Source organism: Schistocerca gregaria, chromosome 3 (assembly GCF_023897955.1).
Source record: "Schistocerca gregaria isolate iqSchGreg1 chromosome 3, iqSchGreg1.2, whole genome shotgun sequence".
In the NCBI taxonomy this organism is placed as follows: domain Eukaryota; kingdom Metazoa; phylum Arthropoda; class Insecta; order Orthoptera; family Acrididae; genus Schistocerca; species Schistocerca gregaria.
The window spans coordinates 754,800,042-754,822,477 of record NC_064922.1 but is presented as its reverse complement, the minus strand read 5'-3'; the positions used below and the strand labels follow the sequence as shown (position 1 = coordinate 754,822,477).

At 39.2% G+C, this 22,436-nt stretch overlaps 1 protein-coding gene across 4 annotated transcripts in view; it reads left to right on the top strand.

The window, feature by feature from the left end:
• The first annotated feature begins 2,906 nt into the window (after positions 1-2,906).
• Positions 2,907-22,436, top strand: part of LOC126353929 (uncharacterized protein C2orf42 homolog) — a 250,331-nt gene continuing 230,801 nt past the window's right edge. For 2 of the 4 annotated variants that reach the window (XM_050003187.1, XM_050003188.1), the window contains exon 1: positions 3,071-3,382. The gene's annotated coding sequence lies outside the window, so the exon portion shown is untranslated. Of the gene's footprint in view, positions 3,383-22,436 lie in introns of all 4 variants that reach the window. The other 2 variants (XM_050003190.1, XM_050003189.1) reach the window with 2 other exon arrangements.

Here is a 22,436-nt window from a genome sequence, read left to right as displayed (position 1 = left end):
ATGCGTAAATGTCATCATAACATTTAAATTAAAATTTAGGCTAATGTTGTTTACGTATGTTCAGCATAGTCGAAATTTCATCTTACTCTGCTGCTGGCTGGATCAGCTGAAATAAAATTTCTCATGCTTCATAATTTCCTTGCAGTAGTACTCAGAGGTATATGTGTTTTATAAATGTACAGTTTACTTACTCATTACTTATAGGTGTATGTTTACTGTTTAGAATGAAGTACTCTTAAGTCTCGATGAGTGTAAAGCCAAATGATTCTATTTGTTTTTGTATTCTGCAATAGGCATGCACCAGGATGCGGTACGTTGACAATTACACCATTGTACAGCAGGCGCCACTTCACATTGCGCAGCTTTAGAGCAGAAGATTCGTAGTAAGTACGTAATAGCACTTCCAAGCCTACCTTGAATTCCTGCTTTCCCTTAATAGTACTAACGTAGTACCTGTTTCTTGCACTAGCATGCTGCATCAGCGAGGTTAGTACTTCCCTTATCTTTTCATCGTGCGATAGCTGCTGAGATGAAATCCACCATCAACTGTGTTACACCACAATGGCGAACAGGTGTGTCAGGAATAGTGTGTAGAATAGTTTTCTTTGAAATGCACTACAAACTAGCTTGTTCCTATGTCACTGTGCTAACTGCCGAAGTGGAGTCAACCAGAAACCTAGAGCTTGATACTTCTTGAAGTGTAAGGTTTATTTGGCCATCTGCATCTTGTACAATATTGACATAATGCCTTAAGCTGCCCAGCAGGTTGTTGTTGCTGCCATTTGGAATTACAAGGTGAAATATATATACGCTGTTACACCAAACTTCTAAAGATACCATCATATCCGTCATGAAGGTAATTTTCGTGGTGTGCATTGTTTTGTTGTGACCCGCCTGCAAGGCCAACTCATATTTCGCTGTGACCACAACCTCCCTTCTATACAAACATGGCTGACTGTTAAGATAACGAAAATATTTGATGCATAAAGCTGTCTCATAATGTGGCTGAGATACCGAGTGGATTCTGCAATCCAAGTTCAATATCACTTCTATGGGTTCCAGCTTCTTTGAAGTAAGTGTGGCATGTAGAGAAGGTGGGAGTTTCAGTATCCACACTCTCCATGAAGTGTCACCAGAAAAAAACGTTGGATGGTATAGCTTTCTAAATTGTGATGTCGTTCTGTCCCCGAATTTTTCTTTGTACAAGACCTTGTATTAGGCGTTCAGGGCCCTTTGACAAATGTAACAATAAAGTCTTTTTCATCATATCAAAATTTTTTGATGTAGATGGGAATGAAATGTGAATGCTCTGCCAAATCGTTCAGCACTGCTATGAACTTTTCAGTACCATATTTTTTGCAACTTTGTAGAATTAATTCGACAATTTGAATTGTTGAAGTGTTGGTCGGCTAGAACGCTGGTAATTTAGGAATGCTTCCTTATTTCAGTCGCTTGCCATTGAAGACTTGTTGGAAGGTTATCATTTTGCCCAGCTTGGAGGATGAAAGTTTTTGCGATACTTGGAGTTCAGCAGTAACCAGGTACACATCTTTGTCGTCTGTATGGCTATAAACGGTGCGGCAGTAAAATTGGAGCTTGGTTTGAACGATTAAGTGGTATGTTACGATGCAAGCAGGTTATATTCTGGTGCGGTTAGCCTGATGTTGACAGTGTTCCACACGCGACATCTTATAGAAGATTTGATGGTGTGTGGCACAATTTGACATGTTTGCTCCCTCACTACACGAAAGTTGCTGATTACTTGGTCTGCTAAGACCTCCACAGTCTGTGTAGTTTGTTGGTTCAGTATCCTGTCTCCTCCAGTTTTCTTCATTCTATAGTGATAGAATGAGAATGGTGTGCAATCCGCCATTTGAGGCTGTGTCCTGAGTGACAACTTCCACTATTTGCTGGTGTTGTAAGTCATCCACTGAGGCCCAAGGCAGGCCTCTGTGGCCGTGCGGTTCTAGGTGCTTCAGTCCAGAAGCGCGGAGCTGCTACGGTCGCAGGTTCGATTCGTGCCTGCATGGATGTGTGTGATGTCTTAAGGTTAGTTAGGTTAAAGTAGTTCTAAGTCTAGAGGACTAATGACCTCAGATGGTAAGTCCGTTAGTGCTCAGAGCCATTTGAACATATGAGGCCCAATGTTTCGTGTTACGTATTCGTTGTTGTGAAGTATCTGCTGACTCGGGATCACCACCGTAATTATGGACGTCTTAGCGAATGACGAGCGTACAAACCGCATAGTGAACAATAACTACTTCACTGAATGTCGCTTTACACAACATGAATACATACGAACAGTTTGCATTACCAGAGCACAGTGACTATTGTTTTTCCCAAAGAGCCCTCACTTTGGGCAGATGCAGAGTAGTTGCTGTTACTGTGGAGAATCTCGCTGAGAATCTCGAAGTGAAACAATGGTCCTGAGGAAAATTTGGGAGCCCGCGAAAGAAAATTAAATTTTAAACCAGGAAGTCATTGAAAGCTGATCGCTATACAACTATGAAAAACATTATGGAAACCTCATAAACGAATAAATGACTTGATTGCTCTCCTGGGGTTGATCTCCAAAAAGAGTGTCTATTTTCTAAGTAAGAAAACAAACACCTTTTTCTCATTAGTAAAGAAGTCAGGTAAAAAGTTGCTGCCACATTTGAAGGCATCCAGATCGATGCTGTGCAGCAAGAATAGCAGCAACGTTAAGCACACCGGGTTTTCAGAGGAAATACAAAAAATAGACGTTTATACGATACAGCAAAGAAGTGTAAAAAAACGAATATAAGAATATTAGTAAAAATTAGAGGTAAACAAAGAAAGCAGTCGAAATGAAGTGAGCTCGTTACAGTCGAAATGATATTTAAAGTTAATTACTTACTGTACCGTACATAATTAAAATGCCAAAACAGAACAATCTGGAACGAAAATTAGAACAAGTGAAGTGAAAAAATTCTGACATGATGCCAAGCTTTAACATATTGTCCTGCCAAAGTGAAGTGCCCTACTGAAGTAGAAATTACGATCACTTAATACGATACTATATAACATTTTTCCGAACAACTATCGAACACAGAAGCTTGTGTCAAAACAAATGCCAGGCGAATTTTGGATGATGGCGGATCTTTCGTGGTGCATGAGAGAAGTGATAGTTTTGTGCAGTGTTTGTTTACTTTAACGTGTTTACACCTGTTACAGTTCTTGGTTGTTGTAGGCATTGATTCACTGCTTGCTTCGGAATGCAAATAACAGTAGTCACCCTAATTATATGTATTTTGACAAAACACCGAAAAATTTAAATGTTATTCGTGTTTGATATCGGGAACGTTGCATCTAAAATTACAGGTCCGAACGACAGATATTTCGTCTCCGATTACACCTAATGGTAAGTACAGACACATTAGACAATAATTAATAGGCTTTCATTTCGTCTGTGCGGAATTTTACGCTTTTGCTTGTGCTCTCCCAGCATGTTGAATTCACTTACGAATGGCAACTGGTTATTTGCGCACTATACATAAATCGTTAGGCCTGCCCATATTGTATTGGTACTTCACGAATTTTAACTTTAAAAAATTCTTTTGGAATTAATTCACCTTAGTATTGCATAGCCTGTCAGATCTTGGGTTGTCTGCACTCTAAAAGTTTTGGTTATTTTCATTCGGTACGCGACTGACAGATGGACAGATAATCCGGTTTTATTGCAGTGCATCCTCTCCAGCAAGAGTGATTTGAATCTTGGCTAAACATAGCCGTTTGTGATGTGTGTGAAAGCAGTTGTCAGTAAGATCTCTCTCTCTCTCTCTCTCTCTCTCTCTCTCTCTCTCTCTCTCTCTCTCTTTTGTGTTTGTGTGTGTGTGTGTGTGTGTGTGTGTGTGTGTGTGTGTGTGTGTGTGTGTGTCATCACTTCAGTCTCTCTTTGTCCCATAGGTTTTACAACCAAAATGTTCTTAATATTGATGTACTCAGTTATCGTGTGCATGTCTTTATCCCATGCACTGCCATCATTTTCTTCATTCAGAGTCTAGTTACTCCAACATATCACAGAGTTCTGGAATCATAGGATCAAAAGTAATTGTTCAGCACATGTTAGTAGTATATGTTTTATTTTTTGCCATCAGATTCTGTGTTGCATGAATCCCAAGTTGTGCTGTGGCTTGGCAAATTTATAAAATTTTGTTTCACAGGGAAACATCCATCAGTATGATAGTAGCAATGATGTAGGCCTAAGTAGAGATAAAATGTTGTACACTTAATCCACCATGTGGAATGATTCGCAATTGCAAGTAACAGTTCACCAAGTTTGGTGCAGTAGCATGTCCATCACAATACCTGTTACCATACATTCCTATAAATGTAAATAGCATCTAAAGTCATTATGTGTTGTGATCTTACTGACCCATTCACCATACAGTCAGATAAGGAAAGATTAGCATTTAACATCTAGATGACTTTGGGGCCATTAAAAACATTTCCATAGTCAAGTTGAAATTGCACAAAGATTGGGGGGTTGCATTGTGTTGTTATCACTGAACATTCTTGTCTGTAGCTCTCTCAGATGCAGCAACTAAATTAACTTATCTTTGAAGAGTGAGTTCAGAAACCTCACTAAAGGGTTGAAACTGAGAATGCTTTTCTTAATTTAAAGTTCACGCAGATTTCAATGTAATTAGAAGTGTTGAAATCCTTGCATACCATCATCTTTGGATAAGATCTTCAAACATTCACGACTGTCCATTGTGTGAGCCTCCTACATTGGCACTGGTGATGTAGACATTGTACGGCTGCAAGAGGAACATTAACAGCAGTGTACAGAATGCTTTGCTTTGGATGCTGTACCATACTGTTGTTTATTGTGAAGACAGTCTCACCAAAACAGAACCACAAGGAACATCATTCCTTTGCTTGGAAGAGTCCCACCCTCCCATGTTCCACACCCCCTATGTCCTGCAGATCCATTTTTTTTTTTTTTTTTTTTTTTTTTTTTTTTTTTGCATTATCAGTCACGTGTCTGCAGAGGAATGCGTACTGTGTATCCCTTCCAAAATGATTAATCTGTCAAGGATAAAGTGCTGCACCACACCAAAAGCAGATAACAAGCTATATGGATGCTAAATGCCTCACAATGTTTTGCAAAGCACTACACTGTTTTCAGGTTTACTGAACAGTCACTCTTGCTCTGTTGTCAGTATATAATGTTCTTTCTGCTCATTCTTGGTTTTTGTCTCCTGATCTTCACATTTCTGTTTCTGATGTTGTTCAGCCCTCCAGACACACCAGTGAAATCCTGAAAAATATCCCCAAAGACATTTGAAGCAAAAGCTGATATGGCCTAACGAGTCTGAAAATTTTACCGTCAACTGCCATGAAACCTGACCATATACAGGACACCAAAGATGACACCTCAGTGACATTTATGATGTATGGTTTTTATCAAAATCCCAATTCAAGAGTTTTTTGTTGCTTTTTATTTTAGGCCTATGTGAAAGATAACAATTTTCTCATCGGATATGGTTAGTCTAGAAATACTTGCGGAAGTTCTTTTGTGATGGATATCCCACCTTTTTTTATTATTAAAATTAAACAGTAATTGTCTCCATGAGAAATGCCAACCTCATAAATGTAGTTGTTGTTATTATTAATCAGTACTTTAAAGTACCACATTCCTTCAAAAAGGAGAAATCCCCATATTCATTTTAAGCAGTTTTATAAACAATGTTTGGGTTGAACTCATGTGTCTAAAACTGAGAGTTCAGTTGTGAATAGGCATGCAAAGATGGTAGTGCACCAAATTTGTCTCCTGTACCACTATGTAGTTGTGTGAATTCTGCTAACTGCATTTTACAGTTATTCTGTGGGAAAGATTGTCTTTGAAATGTCTTCTGACTGGGTCACAGGAGAAAAAAGTGTGTTGACTATTTGTGTTTCCATTAAAGATCGATTGTAAGACTAAGAAAATGGCAGACTTTCTTCAATTTTCACAAATGTGGTGATTTCCTGGGAAAGGGCAGACTCACCTAACAGACACTTCGTATGGAAAATATAACAGATGACTCTTTGGAAGCTACACTTCTTCAGCTACTTGTGTACTCTGCAAACCACCCTGAGATGCATTTTGGCAGGGGGTACATCTATGTTACTAGTTATTAGGGTTTCTTCCTGTTCCATTCACGTGTGGAGCACAGAAAGAATGATTGTTTGGATGCCTCTGTGCGTGCAGTAATTGTGGCTTGTAAGTAAGTAATGGGACAAGTGCCAAAAAATTGATTTAGAGATGTTGTTGTTGTGGTCTTCAGTCCGGAGACTGGTTTGAGGCAGCTCTCCGTGCTACCCTATCCTGTGCAAGCCTCTTCATCTCCCAGTACTTAATGCATCCTACATCCTTCAAATCTGCTGAGTGTATTCATCTCTTGGTCTCTCTCTCTACGATTTTTACCCTCCACGCTGCCCTCCAATGCTAAATTTGTGATCCCTTGATGCCTCAGAACATGTCCTACCAACCGGTCCCTTCTTCTTGTCAAGTTATGCCACAAACTCCTCTTCTCCCCAATTCTATTCAATACCTCCTCATTGGTTATGTGATCTACCCATCTAATCTTCAGCATTTTTCTGTAGCACCACATTTCGAAAGCTTCTATTCTCTTCTTCTCTAAACTATTTATCGTCCATATTTCACTTCCATACATGGCTACACTCCAGACAAATACTTTCAGTAACGACTTCCTGATACTTAAATCAATACTCGATGTTAACAAATTTCTCTTCTTCAGAAACACTTTCCTTGCCATTGCCAGTCTACATTTCATATCTCCTTTACTTTGACCATAATCCGTTATTTTGCTCCCAAAATAGCAAAACTCCTTTACTGCTTTAAGTGTCTCATTTCCTAATCTAATTCCCTCAGTGTCACCCGACTTAATTCAACTACTTTCCATTATCCTCATTTGCTTTTGTTGATGTTCATCTTATATCTTCCTTTCAAGACACTATCCATTCCGTTCAACTGCTCTTCCAAGGCCTTTGCTGTCTCTGACAGAATTACAATGTCATTATCGAACCTCAAAGATTTTATTTCTTCTCTATGAATTTTAATACCTACTCCGAATTTTTCTTTTGTTTCCTTTAATGCCTCCTCAATATACAGATTGAATAACATTGGGAAGAGGCTACAAACCTGTCTCACTACCTTCCCAACCACTGCTTCCCTTTCACGCCCCTCGACTCTTACAACTGCCATCTGGTTTCTGTACAAATTGTAAATAGCCTTTCGCTCCCTGTATTTTACCCCTGCCACCTTTACAATTTGAAAGAGACTATTCCAGTTGACGTTGTCAAAAGCTTTCTCTAAGTCTACAAATGCTAGAAACGTAGGTTTGCCTTTTCTTAATCTTTCTTCTAAGATAAGTCGTAAGGTCAGTATTGCCTCACGTGTTCCAATATTTCTACGGAATCCAAACTGATCTTCCCCGAGGTCGGCTTCTACCAGTTTTTCCAGTCAACTGTGAAGAATTCGTGTTAGTGTTTTGCAGCCGTGACTTATTAAACTGATAGTTCAGTAATTTTCACATCTGTCAACATGTGCTTTCTTTGGTATTGAAATTATTATTGTTCTTGAAGTCTGAGGGTGTTTCGCCTGTCTCATACATCTTGCTCACCAGATGGTAGAGTTTTGTCAGGACTGGCTCTCCCATGGCTGTCAGTAGTTCTAATGGAATGTTGTCTACTCCCGGGGCCTTGTTTCGACTCAGGTCTTCAGTGCTCTGTCAGACTCTTCACGCAGTCTTTTATCTCCCATTTCATCTTCATCTACAGCCTCTTCCATTTCCATAATATTGTCCTCAAGTACATCGCCCTTGTATAAACCTTCTATATACTCCTTCCACCTTTCTGCTTTCCCTTCTTTGCTTAGAACTGGGTTTTCTATCTGAGCTCTTGATATTCGTACAAGTGGTTCTCTTGTCTCCCAAGATCTCTTTAATTTTCTTGTAGGCAGTATCTATCTTACCCCTAGTGAGACAACCCTCTGCATCCTTGCAATTGTCCTCTAGCCATGCCTGCTTAGCCATTTTGCACTTTCTGCCGATCTCATTTTTGAGACATTTGTATTCCTTTTTGCCTGCTTCATTTTCTCCTTTCATCAATTAAATTCAATATTTCTTCTGTTACCCACGGATTTCTACTAGCCCTTGTCTTTTTACCTACTTGATCCTCTGCTGCCTTCACTACTTCATCCCTCAGAGCTACCCATTCTTCTTCTACTGTATTTCTTTCCTCCATTTCTGTCAATTGTTCCCTTATGCTCTTCCTGAAACTCTGTACAACCTCTAGTTTTTTTCAGTTTATCCAGTTGCCAGCTCCTTAAATTCCGACCTTTTTGCAGTTTCTTCAGTTTCAGTCTACGTGTCATAACCAATAGATTGTGGTCATAGTCCACATCTGCCCCTGGGAATGTCTTACAATTTAAAACCTGGTTCCTAAATCTCTGTCTTACCATTATATAATCTATCTGATACCTTTTAGTATCTCCAGGGTTCTTCCACGTATACAACCTTCTTTTATGATTCTCGAACCAAGTGTTAGCTATGATTACGTTATGCACTGTGCAAAATTCTACCAGACGGCTTCTTCTTTCATTTCTTACCCCAATCCATATTCACCTACTATGTTTCCTTCTCTCCCTTTTCTGCCTTGAATTTCAGTCACCCATGACTACCTGAATAATTTCTTTTATCTCATCATACATTTCATCAATTTCTTCATCATCTGCAGAGTTAGTTGGCATATAAACTTGTACTAGTGTAGTAGGTATGGGCTTTGTGTCTATCTTGGCTACAATAATACGTTCACTAAGCTATTTGTAGTAGCTTACCCGCACTCCTATTTTTTTTATTCATTATTAAATCTACTCATGCATTACCACTATTTGATTTTGTATTTATAACCCTGTATTCACCTGACCAAAAGTCTTGTTCCTCCTGCCACCGAATTTCACTAATTCCCACTATATCTAACTTTAACATATCCATTTCCCTTTTTAAATTTTCTAATCTACCTGCCCGATTAAGGGATCCGACATTCCACACTCCGATCCATAGAACGCAAGTTTTCTTTCTCCTGATAACGACATCCTCCTGAGTAGTCCCTGCCTGCAGATCCAAATGGAGTACTATTTTACCTCTGGAATATTTTACCCAAGAGGATGCTATCATCATTTAACCATACTGTAAAGCTGCATGCCCTCAGGGAAAAATTACGGCTGTAGTTTTCCCTTGCTTTCAGCCATTCACAGTACCAGCACAGCAAGGCAGTTTTGGTTAGTGTTACAAGGCCAGATCAGTCAGTCATCCAGACTGTTGCCCTTGCAACAGATAATCAACAAAAAGTGTATAGCACTGGAACAAAAGCAGTATAAAAGTTGGGGATCACTATACAAACACTATAACTATACAGATTTCTTGTCACGTATGTGTTTTTATTGTATGTTAATGGATTTAAGAACAAAAGATACAAAATTTGAAGAAAATGAAACGTTCTGTTTGCAAAGGGTTTAACATAAATAACGATACAAGTACCATCATGTCCATTTTCACTCATTTCACAAGTTGCTTATGGAACCACTTATTCTCTTCTCTTACATGGTATCAGTTTAGCTAAATTACTTCTCGTATCTTCAGACAGCCTACATTCATGGTGTAGTGTTTCCAGCTGCACATGTTGAAGATCAGAAGGCTTCACGTATCTCTTCAAGATGTAATATTCCTTGAACTCTTCAGTTTCACTAAGAGTTGACTGAACTTCCAGTACCCCAGTCTGTTCAGCAGTCAATCTCATCCAGTGTGCTTCATATATTTTTCAGTAGCTGACTTAAAGTCGTAAAAATCTTTCTTGCATAATAGTCACTATAAATGTTATTGTGTGTGTAGCTGCAGCGATGAGGCGAACTAAATCTTTTGGAACTTCACACACAGCTAGCCTCTTTTGTTTCTCAGTGTGTGTAAAATCATGATCACAAGACATAAAACTGTGTCCTTTCACCAAACGCTTGTGTTCTTTTTCCGTAAAGTAACCCTTTGCTGAAAGGTAAACCCCCAGAAACATCATCTTGTTTTTGTTCTGCCCACAGCAGTTGTCACTCCACATCATTAGTTTATTTTTACAAGTAAGTGTTGAAGTAAAAGCTTTGTGCACACAGGAAGCAATTTCATTCCCACCCCTGCCACATATGGCCTCATGCCAGAGAAACATGTGACCAGTTTGATTATCACCAGCATGAATGCAAAAGTTGTAATTTGAGAACTGTTGTAAATAGTACATTTCACTGTGCCTTAATGAAGGAAGAGAAATCACTTTTTGCAAATCCATTGCAGCTGTACATACTTCCGAGGTAAGCCCGTGACTTTTGATTGTGTCAGCTTTCATGGAATCCATAGCTTTCTATGTTTTTCAGTGATGGCGTTCTAGCTACAGTTTATTGTCTTTATTATTGGGATCACACCTCATTTTGGCTTTAAGGTCACATGTAGAACATGTGTCACTTGACAAATGATGAAATTTTAGCTTGAGGAATTTGTCTTTAAAAACTTTTGCATAGAAGCGGTATATGATGTTGCCTTTGAAATTCCTTAAATAAATGATAAACAGTCAGGTCTTCACTTAAGTATTGTTTATCACCCAATTTTTCCCTTAAATAGTGGCTTTCTTGTCTTGGTATGGCGTTAATGTGAGCAAAAACCAGCTTTTCATCTTGTTATGTATCTTTCCAGTGTTTTGTCTTCTTTCCTCACTTTTCTTCATACACAGTCTCGCCAATCTGCTGCAACTGTGTTAGTGTGTAAACTCTTCTTTTGGTCAAAATGTGAACCTCAATAAATGTTCCTTTACATGCTCTTATTACATCTCCCTCACCATCAGGCAATGTGCAACACAGTTATGTTTTACTTCTTGGGTTGACCAGTTGTCCTGCACCTTCCTCAGTAGACAGCTGAGTAGATTCGTTACTGTCTTTATATACTTTTGACCTTCGCCTCTTACTTTGCAAACATGTATGTGAGACATTGCGTAGTTATTTTGCTTTACTGTATCATTTAGTGAGCAGAGTTCCTTAAACAACCTAAGTTTCTGATCATATGAAAGGTGCCTGCATTTAAACTGAAATTTACAAGAGACCTTAAAGAGTGAAGCAGTATATGTAATATGTTTAAATCAACATGTCTAAGTATTTGCAGGTTAGTAAATGATTTCATTCGAGTAGTTAACTAAAACCTCATAATCTGAATGATGATTTTTGTCCATACAAGATTTGTTTCAATAACAAATTAAATGAGTTAAAATACTAGAATATAACTTATGCAGATTCCAACCCTTGCAATAAAAATTAAAACAGCAATCAAGGCCTACCTGGTGCTTGGGAGCCTCTTAAGCTGGAACCACAGTGCTGACTTTTCGAGTATATTCCTTTCCTTCGTTGCTTAATTTCTTCCTTTCACTTTGAGCTCTACCTTCACCCCTCTTCCTCTGATTTGGTGCACTTTTCCTTTACATTTTTCAATATTGCGTATTATGTATCTGTAATAATTTCTTTGGCAGTGTCCTATTATTGCAAACTAACTACAGAGCTACTCAACAATTTAGTTGAACATCGATGTTGTTGTTAGGCATGAAAGCCGTTGTGTGACAGCTGTCAATACTGTTTCATGCTGTTCTGGTACTTGTATCAGAATATATGTTATTGGCGTTGGCAGTTACAGTGGAATTTCACCTATAACTCAAATTTTCATTTTTTGGCAATTTACCCATTATTTACTTACATGTCACAACGATTCTAATTTTATCCTCATGATTTATGTATGAGTGATATGTAGGATGTTGTATCATATCCCTAGAGTAATCATTTAAAGCTGATTCTTGAAACTTTGTTAATAGACTTGCTCGGGATAGTTTACGTTTGTCTTCAAGAGTCTGTCATTGCAGTTCCTTCAGTATCTCTATGCCACTCTCCCATGGATTAAACAAACCTGTGACTAGTCATGTTGTCCGTCCCTGTATATGTTTAATATCCCCAGTTAGTCCTATCGGGTACAGGTCCCACACTCTTGAGCAATATTCTACAATGAGTTGCATGAGTGATTTGTAAGCACTACCTTTTGTAGACTTTTCCAGTATTCTACAAATAAACCGAAATCTACCATATGCTTTACCCACGACTGAACCTTTTTCATCATTCCATTTCATATCCCTTCAAAGTTTTATAGCCCAGTATTTGTATGAGTTGGCCTATTCCAACAGTGACTTATTCAAATTATAGTTATAGGATACTAAGTTTTTTCATTTTGTGAAGTGCTCAGTTTTACATTTTTGAACATTTAGAGCAAGTTGCCAATCTCTTGCATTATCTCGAAATCTTGTCAAGATGTGACTGAATATTTAACCAGCTTCTTTCAGATGGTACTTCAGGAATTACAGAAATGTCTGAGTCCACCTGCCTGCTTTGACCCGCAACGTCATCAATACAGCAGAAATGGCCATTTTAAGTGTCTCCAAAATGGCGCCTATGACATCACTACATACACAAGACAACAAACTTGGAAATACACATAAAGAAGACATTAACATCTCCCTCCAAAAATACAGTCAGACTACCAGAACAACCAAGGGAAATTGGGGGCTTTAGTGTGGGGACAAGCTAAATATAACAGTAAAAAACACCATGATACAAAACCACACAAAATGACTGGGGGTGGGGGGTGTAAATTATTACAACATTTCGCTACACCAACAAAAGCTACAGGAATTGGACACTTCCCTTGACCTATATACCTCAACCGCAACTGTCGATGACACTAAAATAACACCTACAACTACGAAAATTGGAATCAGATATTTCTCTTGACCTATGTAGGTCAACCAGAGCTGATGATACCAAAACACCAATGCCTACAACTAAAACTACAAACATAGACTCGGACATTTCCCTTGACCTATATAGGTCAAGGCTATATAGGTCAAGACCATAGCTGATGATACCAAAACATCAATACCTTCAATTACGAAAAATAAAATCAAGACCACAACACCTCAAAAACCCAAACATAAAACGTCCTTAAATGAATTAAAGCACAATCAGTTCACCATAAACACATGAAGCATCGCAACTCGAGAAGAATAGACCCAAAAGAACAATTACTTATCATCAACAAATTCCGTTGCTGAGGCCACCTGCCCATGCCCTGCCCCCCCCCCCCCCCCCACCTGCATACACAGAGGGCACCATTAAATGCAACAAGACAACATCTAAAAACACAAGCAATTCAAACTCCCTGCCATAATGACGTCACACACTACAACACCCTAACGTCATGGGTCAGAGCAGGCGGGTGGAATCGGATGCTTCCATTGACCCAGTGCTTCATTACAGATAACTGCATTATCTGCAAAAAGCCTGATTTTACTATTAATATTGTCTGCAAGGTCATTAATATACAACATGAACAGCAAGGGTCCCAAGACATTCAAGATAACATGCTATGTCCTCCATAACAAAAAGTCATCAATCCAGTCACAAATTTCACTTGATGTCCCATATGATCATACTTTTCACAATAAGTGTCACTGAGTCACATGCTTTTCGGAAATCAAGAAACACTGCACCGACCTGGTTGCCTTGATCCAGAGCTTTCGGTGTGTCATGTAAGGAAGTTGTGTATCGGGTTTCACATGATTAATGTTTTTGAATACAATGCTGGTCGGCAATGTGGAGGTCATTCTGTTCAAGATACCTCATTATGTGTGAGCTCAGAATATGTTCTAAGGTCCCACAACAAATTGATCTCAAGGATATTGGATGGCAGTTTTGTGGATCACTTCTACTACCCTTCTTGTAGACATGTGTGACCTGTGTTTTTTCAAGAACTGGATGTGGTTTTTTGTTGGGCGATCTGCAATAGACTACAGTGAGAAGAGGGGCTAACTCAGCTGCAAATTCAGTATATAATCTGACAAGGATTCCATCGGTGCTTGGAGCTTTGTTCAGTTTTAATGATTTCAGCTCTCTCTCGACACCACTGACTGTTACATATTTCATTCATCTTTTCAATGGTACGAGAATTAAATTGGGGCAATTCTCCTGGGTTTTTCTCTGTAAACGAACGATTGAAAATGGAGTTAAGCATTTCAGCTTTTCTTTGCTATCCTCACTTTCAGTTCCTGCCTCATTCTCTAGGTATTGGACACTAACTTTGTTGCCACTAACAGTTTTTGCATATGACCAAAATTTCTTTGGGTTTTGTGAAATATCATTTCACAATTTGCTGCTACAGTAATCATTGAAGTCATCGCGCATTGCTTTCGTGACAGCCAAACACGATTCCTTCATCATCTCTCTATTGATATCCCTGTGCTTTGTACTACACCTATTATACAGTAAGCTCTGTTTCCTTAGAAGTTTCGTTACAGTGACTGCATACCATGGTGGTTCCCTCCCATTATGAACTGTTCTACTGGGTACATATAAACTAGAGCCAGAGTTCCTCTACATGCTTCTGATCTCTGCTGACAGATTCAAGTTCATCATTGAGATATGACATTACTGGTTTTTAATATAGTTTACTGAACGTATGTAGCTTTGTGCTTGTTTAAGTTGTCATTTGTACTTTGGTAACCATTGTTGCCACAACCACATCATGGTCACTGATACAAGTTTCAATCTGGACATCCTCAAAGAGGTCAGTTCTGTTAGATCCAATATATTTCCACTTGCAACATGGGAGAAGAGTACTCATTAGGAAAACTGTTGCCATTGATGCCTTCACGGACAAACTCAAAACTGACAAAGTAATATCACACCAACATGTGAAGAAATTCAACAACAAATTCCAGAAGTTATGGGATGCTTGGAGGCTGCAGAACTGTGTGGAGTGCTTCACTGTGACTTGACTGAGAAATAATGTGTGATTTTACCATAGTAAGTACACGAGTATCACTGGCATATTTTCAAACAAGACCACAAGCATTGCAGTTATTAATGACGACGGAGGACATTATTTATCACATGCATTGTTAGCAGTACACAACATTTTTCAACAGCTGCATTCACAGGCAGATTTGATTGGTCCACCTAGTCACTTCAAAACTCACTACCAGCTGTCTGAATTCACATATTTGCTTATGCTGAAGGAGTATATCTACATAATGACTGTTAATGCTGACTTGAAAGCTTATAGATCTTACTTGTGAGTTAAATGAAATTGTTGTGAACATTATGCTACCAGGTGGACCAGCTTCTGAATATAGGTTTTTGTTGCAAGACTAACTCCTTCACCAGTGTGCACTCCCATTTTATGATGTTTTGAAGACTGTGTGTACCGTAGTACCAATTGGTTCATCATGAAAGCATCATTCAGTACGAAGGGAAGGTTCAAGCTCGTTAGAACACACAGTTAGTTCACTTAATTACAAATTTTGTTTCTAAGCAGAGTGCACGAAAGTACTGTGAGCCCAGTATGTGAGAACATGGTAATGCAAATGGTTTAATGTGTGACAGAGTTTTCAGATGTTTATAAGTCCTATTAAAAAGAAATGTTGAATTTAAAAGAAGAGCATTACATAACCACCAAAACCTGCTGTATTGTGTTGTCATTGGCGGGTATCAGTTTTGTTCATAATTATTATTAGTTGCAGCGTCTAGCATCTGATGTAGGTCTAATTATTATACATTTGACACCAAGGAATCTTCCTGTAACCTGATGTAATGTTAATCTGTGATTTGAAGATGGTCGCTTGACTGAAAATGGTTGTCTGTTGGCAGATAAACATTACAGCAGATGTTGGTGGTTTCGTGACACAGTATTTTACATAAATCAAAGCTGTGCAACACTTTTTACAGAAAAATATTTTGAAAAATGGAAGTTCTTCTTTTCATGTTACGTAGTACTGTGTGATTCTAATTGGCAGTAAAAACAAATTGTATGTTTGGAGGTGGGGGAGGGGGGGGGGAGAACAATTCTTGAGACTTTGGCTTAGCCATTTCTCCGCAATATCTTTTCTTCCAGGGAAATATGTTGGTAGGTCCCCTTGGAAGTGAAGTTGTGAGATTAGGTAGTGAGTCATGATGGGATAGCTTAGTTGTTATGGCACTTTTACATGGAAGGCAAAGTCCCAGGTTTGAATCTCAATCTGGCGCATAGTTTGTATGTGCCACAATATTCATAGAGGTTGAAACTTCCTGGCACATTAAAACTGTGTGCCGGGCCAAGACTCGAACTCGAGACCTTTGCCTTTTGCGGGTAAGTGCCCTACCAACTTAGTTACCCAAGCATGACTCACGCCCCGTCCTCACAGCCTCACTTCTGCCAGTACCTTGTCTCCTACCTTCCAAATTTTACAGAACCTCTTCTGCGAACCTTGCAGAACTAGCATTCCTGAAAGAGAGGATATTGCGGAGACATGACTTAGCCACAGCCTGGGGGATGTTTCCAGGATGAGATTTTCACTCTCCAGTGGAGTGTGCGCTGATATGAAACTTCCTGGCAGATTAAAACTGTGTGAGTCATGCTTGGGTAGCCCAGTTGGTAGAGCACTTGCCCGCAAATAGCAAAGGTCCCGAGTTCGAGTCTCGGCCTGTCACACAGTTTTAATCTGCCAGGAAGTTTCATATCAGCGCACACTCTGCTGCAGAGTGAAAATCTCATTCTGGATTCATAGAGGTTGTTTTTGGTCCCTTTTTACTCTTGCTTTTCATAATTTTATGAGAAAAAAGAGCTATTGGTAGCAACAATACAAATTAAATACAATTCTTGTCATACACTTCTGTAATGTGATTATACTCTCCCTGTAAGTGGAGTTTTCCAAAAAAAATGAGCCCATAACTCATTAGTGAAGGGAAATGGGCAGAATGAACTTAACTTATTCATTTTAAATCAACTATAGCAATGATCATGCATACTGCCAATATTGATGAATATAGGTGCTTCATTAATTATAGGCAGGGGTTTTTCCAATTAAGCTTGTAATATATCTGTAATTCCAAAAACTTAAAACTTTCTACTACTTGGGTTTCATTGTTAGAGAAGACTATTTGATAATTTGTTTGCTGGAACTGCTCACTTTAGCCCATCTATGTGTCTAAACTGACCTTCTTTATCACCAGTCTCCATGTTTAGGAAAAAGGGAAAGGTCCGGGAGTATAAAACGCTAGTCAACCTGTACGACATGTACCAAGAAGTAGTACGGAAAACTTCATTCTCTTGATCTGTCATTAAGTATTTATGTAATTTACACTTTACATACTGCTGCTGAAGTTGCCAACACTTTCATCCTTAGCCTGTAGACAGTGATAAACAGAACATTTTGTCAGTTGTGAATCTGGACTATGATGCATATATGAACACTTTGTTTTCACGTATACTGGAAAATTACAGATTGCTATCTAGTTATTTGTCTGTACCAGGGATCCTTGGACATCATTAATTCATTAGGGAGGAAACTGGATTTCTTCCATTTGCACAATAATCTAAATCAATTCTTCACACATAAATAAATCCATTTGCCACTTAGTATTTAACGCAGATGACCTTCCAGGAAACAGTTAAGACATTTAGTCTGCATCGCTCAACTGGTACACATTGTTCATCAATCAAAGTACTTTATAACACAAAATAGAAATTAAACAATTATAAATTCAGGATCAAGAAATGACAATATTATGAAAAAGATTGCTACTCACCATATGGTGGAGATGTTGAATCACAAACAGGCACAAGAAAAACACACACACACACACACACACACACACACACACACACACACACACACACAACCACAGACAACCACTTTCTGTGGCTGCCAAGTCTTTAAGAGGGACAAACCAGGTGACTGGGAACGAACAGTTGGACCAGATGGACAGACTTTTACAGTGATGAAGTCATTATTTTCCATGGAGCAAATAAAGATAAATGTGGAAAAGTGGATGCATTGGAAAAAGTGCAAAATGAGTTGCTGTTGATTAAGGCCCCCTTTCCTGCACAGTTTCATGCACTTCAGGCATTTGAATGACTGGATGATAGGCCAGCGACTGGTAGTCCACCCAAAAGTTTGATTATGGTACTAGGAATTAACTTTCACAGAGACATTACATGCCAAACAGGCAAGGAGTTAATCTAGCATGGTGAGCTGTATGCTGTGTCAGACTGGTCCAAAAAGATCCAAAAGATATATGTGTGTGTCTGTATATATGCACACTTTCATCTTAATTTTTGATGGATATGTCCTCCCAGAGAAAGATAAGGTTATGCTGTAGAGAGGTAATGTGAAACCTTATGTCCCACTGCCAAAAAGATGTGTTCGTTGCTTATATTTTGAACACATGTCCTCCTGCTGCACAGCAGACTTACAGTGTGGAAGCTGTGGAAGATCACTTCATAAAGGTTGTCCTTGTGTACAACCACCTTTTCAAGTAAGTTGTAAGGAACACCATGCCCCACATTCACCAGTTTGCCCAGTATTTAGAAAAGAAAAGCCAAGAATATAACATGATGGTCGTATGCAGAGCCATGGAAAAAACACGATTATGCAAAAATCATGCCCATTACGCCACCACCCTTTCTCCCACCACCTTAAAAACACCTAATCTACTACGTATATAAACCAAGAACTTTCAAACAATACAAAAAGTATGTGCAACGGAGACTTTCACTACTTTTGACTTACAGTCTTACAGAGTCAGCAGAAGCCTCCCAGCATATGCTGCAGAAGACATTTCATGTCCTTCCAACTGAACAAGAGAGGAAGAACTGCTTCACAGCTTCTTCGTTCCAAAATATAACTGACATACAGTCAAATACTAGACAGTGGTTCTTTTACCCAGAACTAAAACACGGCCAAAAATTACGCGGCAGAGAGCAGCAAAAAAATATTTAAAAAATGTAGGCAACAAGAAAATAACAAGACGGAGAACTAATTCATGTATTCTTTTTTTAACCAGAACACTCCATGACACTGAAAGAATCTATGGTAACTATGCCAATCCCACAGGAGGCATTGGAACACTGTGTAGGTCAAACTATATCAATCTCATCATTTCCGATCACGCCATCTTTACTGCAATTTAACAAAAGCCTGTTGCGTAGTAAAACAAAAGAAGAAAGAAAGTTGGGAGTGAAATGTTTTTTCTGTGACAGCAGGTACCCCAACATCACAGATGTGATCCAGATTACTGTGGATTAATGGATTGCACAACACTAATAGAATCCAGGGAATTGTTGATAAAGGGGAATGAACGCCAGTTTCTCTGACATTGCTGACCTTTTAGCTATACTGTATATTATGCAGAAATGGCAGCATCTAAGAATTACCATCCTAATTCCACTCATTGTTGACTTTTAGCAGAATGTAATACTTTCTACTTCATTGGCAACCTACAATGCAACCTTTACGACCTGCCACCCTACCTAAAACCTCTTTCCTCATTACCTTAGCCAGCTTCATCCTGACCCACAACTTCTTCACTTTTGAAGGCCAGACATACCAACAATTAAAGGGAACAGCCGTGGGTACCAGGATGGCCCCCTCGTACGCCAACCTATTCATGGGTCGTGTAGAGGAAGCCTTCTTGGTTACCCAAGCCTGCCAACCCAAAGTTTGGTACAGATTTATTGATGACATCTTCATGATCTGGACTCACAGTGAAGAACAACTCCAGAATTTCCTCTCCAACCTCAACTCCTTTGGTTCCATCAGATTCACCTGGTCCTTCTCCGAAACCCATGCCACTTTCCTTGATGTTGACCTCCATCTGTCCAATGGCCAGATTCACATGTCTGTCTACATCAAACCCACCAACAAGCAACAGTACCTCCATTGTGACAGCTGCCACCCATTCTACATCAAACGGTCCCTTTCCTACAGCCTAGGTCTTGGTGACAAAAGGATCTGCTCCAGTCCGGAATCCTTGAACCATTACACCAACAACCTGAAAACAGCTTTCGCATCCCGCAACTACCCTCCCGACCTGATACAGAAGCAAATAACCAGAGCCACTTCCTCATCCCCTCAAACCCAGAACCTCCCACAGAAGAACCACAAAAGTGCCCCACTTGTGACAGGATACTTTCCGGGACTGGATCAGACTCTGAATGTGGCTCTCTAGCAGGGATACGACTTCCTCAAATTCTGCCCTGAAATGAGATCCATCCTTCATGAAATCCTCCCCACTCCACTAATAGTGCCTTTCCGCTGTCCACCTAACCTTTGTAACCTCTTAGTTCATCCCTATGAAATCCCCAAACCACCTTCCCTACCCTCTGGCTCCTACCCTTGTAACGGCCCCCGGTGTAAAACATGTCCCATGCACTCTCCCACCACCACCTACTCCAGTCCTGTAACCCGGAAGGTGTACACGATCAAAGAGAGAGCCACGCATGAAAGCACCCACGTGATTTACCAACTTACCTGCCTACACTGTGAAGCTTTCTATGTGGGAATGACCAGCAACAAACTGTCCATTTGCATGAATGGACACAGGTAGACAGTATTTGTTAGTAATGAGGATCACCCTGTGGCTAAACATGCCTTGGTGCACACCCAGCACATCTTGGCACAGTGTTACACCGTCTGAGTTATCTGGATACTTCCCACTAACACCAACCTGTCAGAACTCCGGAGATGGGAACTTGCCTTTCAGTATATCCTCTCTTCTCGATATCCACCAGGCCTCCACCTCCGCTAATTTCAAGTTGCCGCCGCTCATACCTCACCTGTCTTTCAACAACTTCTTTGCCTCTGCCTCTGTACTTCCGCCTCGACTGACATCTCTGCCCAAACTCTTTGCCTTTACAAATGTCTGCTTGTGTCTGTGTATGTACGGATGGATATGTGTGTGTGTGTGTGTGTGTGTGCGCGGACCCTCTCCCTTAAAACCCACATCCTTTCATCTTTCCCTCTCCTTCCCTCTTTCCTGAAGAAGCAACCGTTGGTTGCGAAAGCTTGAATTTTGTGTGTATGTTTGTGTTTGTCTATCGACCTGCCAGCGCTTTTGATTGTTAAATAATTTATATCTAAAAACAAAGATGATGTGACTTACCAGTTACATTGCAGACCCATACACATTCCCTGATACACTTACACATGGAATAACTTATCTGAAACCTAAAGATCAAGCAGACACAGCAAACCCAGCTAAATATCGCCCCATAACATGCCTACCAACAATATACAAAATATTAACTTCAGTCATTACACAGAAATTAATGACACATGCAACACAGAACAAAATTATAAATGAAGAACAAAAAGGCTGTTGCAAAGGAGCACGAGGATGTAAAGAGCAACTGATAATAGATGCAGAGGTGACATATCAAGCTAAAACTAAACAAAGGTCGCTACACTACACATACATTGATTACCAAAAAGCTTTTGATAGTGTAACCCACTCATGGTTACTACAAATATTGGAAATATACAAAGTAGATCGTAAATTGATTCAGTTCCTAAACATGGTAATGAAAAATTGGAAAACCACACTTAATATCCAAACAAATTCAAATAATATCACATCACAGCCCATACAGATAAAGTGTGGAATATACCAGGGAGACTCATTAAGTCCTTTCTGGTTCTGCCTTGCTTGGAACCCACTATCCAACATGCTAAATAATACAAGTTATGGATACAATATCACTTGAACATACCCACACAAAATCACACATTTGCTATACATGGATGATCTAAAACTACTGGCAGCAACAAATCAACAACTCAACCAATTACTAAAGATAACAGAAGTATTCAGCAATGATATAAATATGGCCTTTGGAACAGACAAATGTAAGAAAAATAGCATAGTCAAGGGAAAACACACTAAACAAGAAGATTACATATTGGATAACCACAGCGACTGCACAGAAGCGATGGAAAAAACAGATGCCTATAAATAATCTAGGATACAGACAAAAAATAGGAATAGATAATACAAATATTAAAGAAGAACTAAAGGAAAAATATAGACAAAGACTAACAAAAATACTGAAAACAGAATTGACAGCAAGAAACAAGACAAAAGCTATAAATACTTATGCTATACCAATATTGACCTACTCATTTGGAGTAGTGAAATGGAGTAACACAGACCTAGAAGCACTCAATACACTTACACGATCCCAATGCCACAAATACAGAATACATCACATACATTCAGCAACTGAAAGATTCACTTTATGCGGGAAGGAAGGAGAAAGGGGATTTATCAACATAAAAAACCTACATTATGGACAGGTAGACACTTTAAGAAAATTCTTTATAGAACAAGCAGAAACTAGCAAAATACACAAAGCAATCGCTCATATAAATACATCGCCTACACCACTGCAATTTCATAACCATTTCTACAACTGTTTAGATCACATAACATCAACAGATACGAAAAAAGTAAATTGAAAAAAGAAAATACT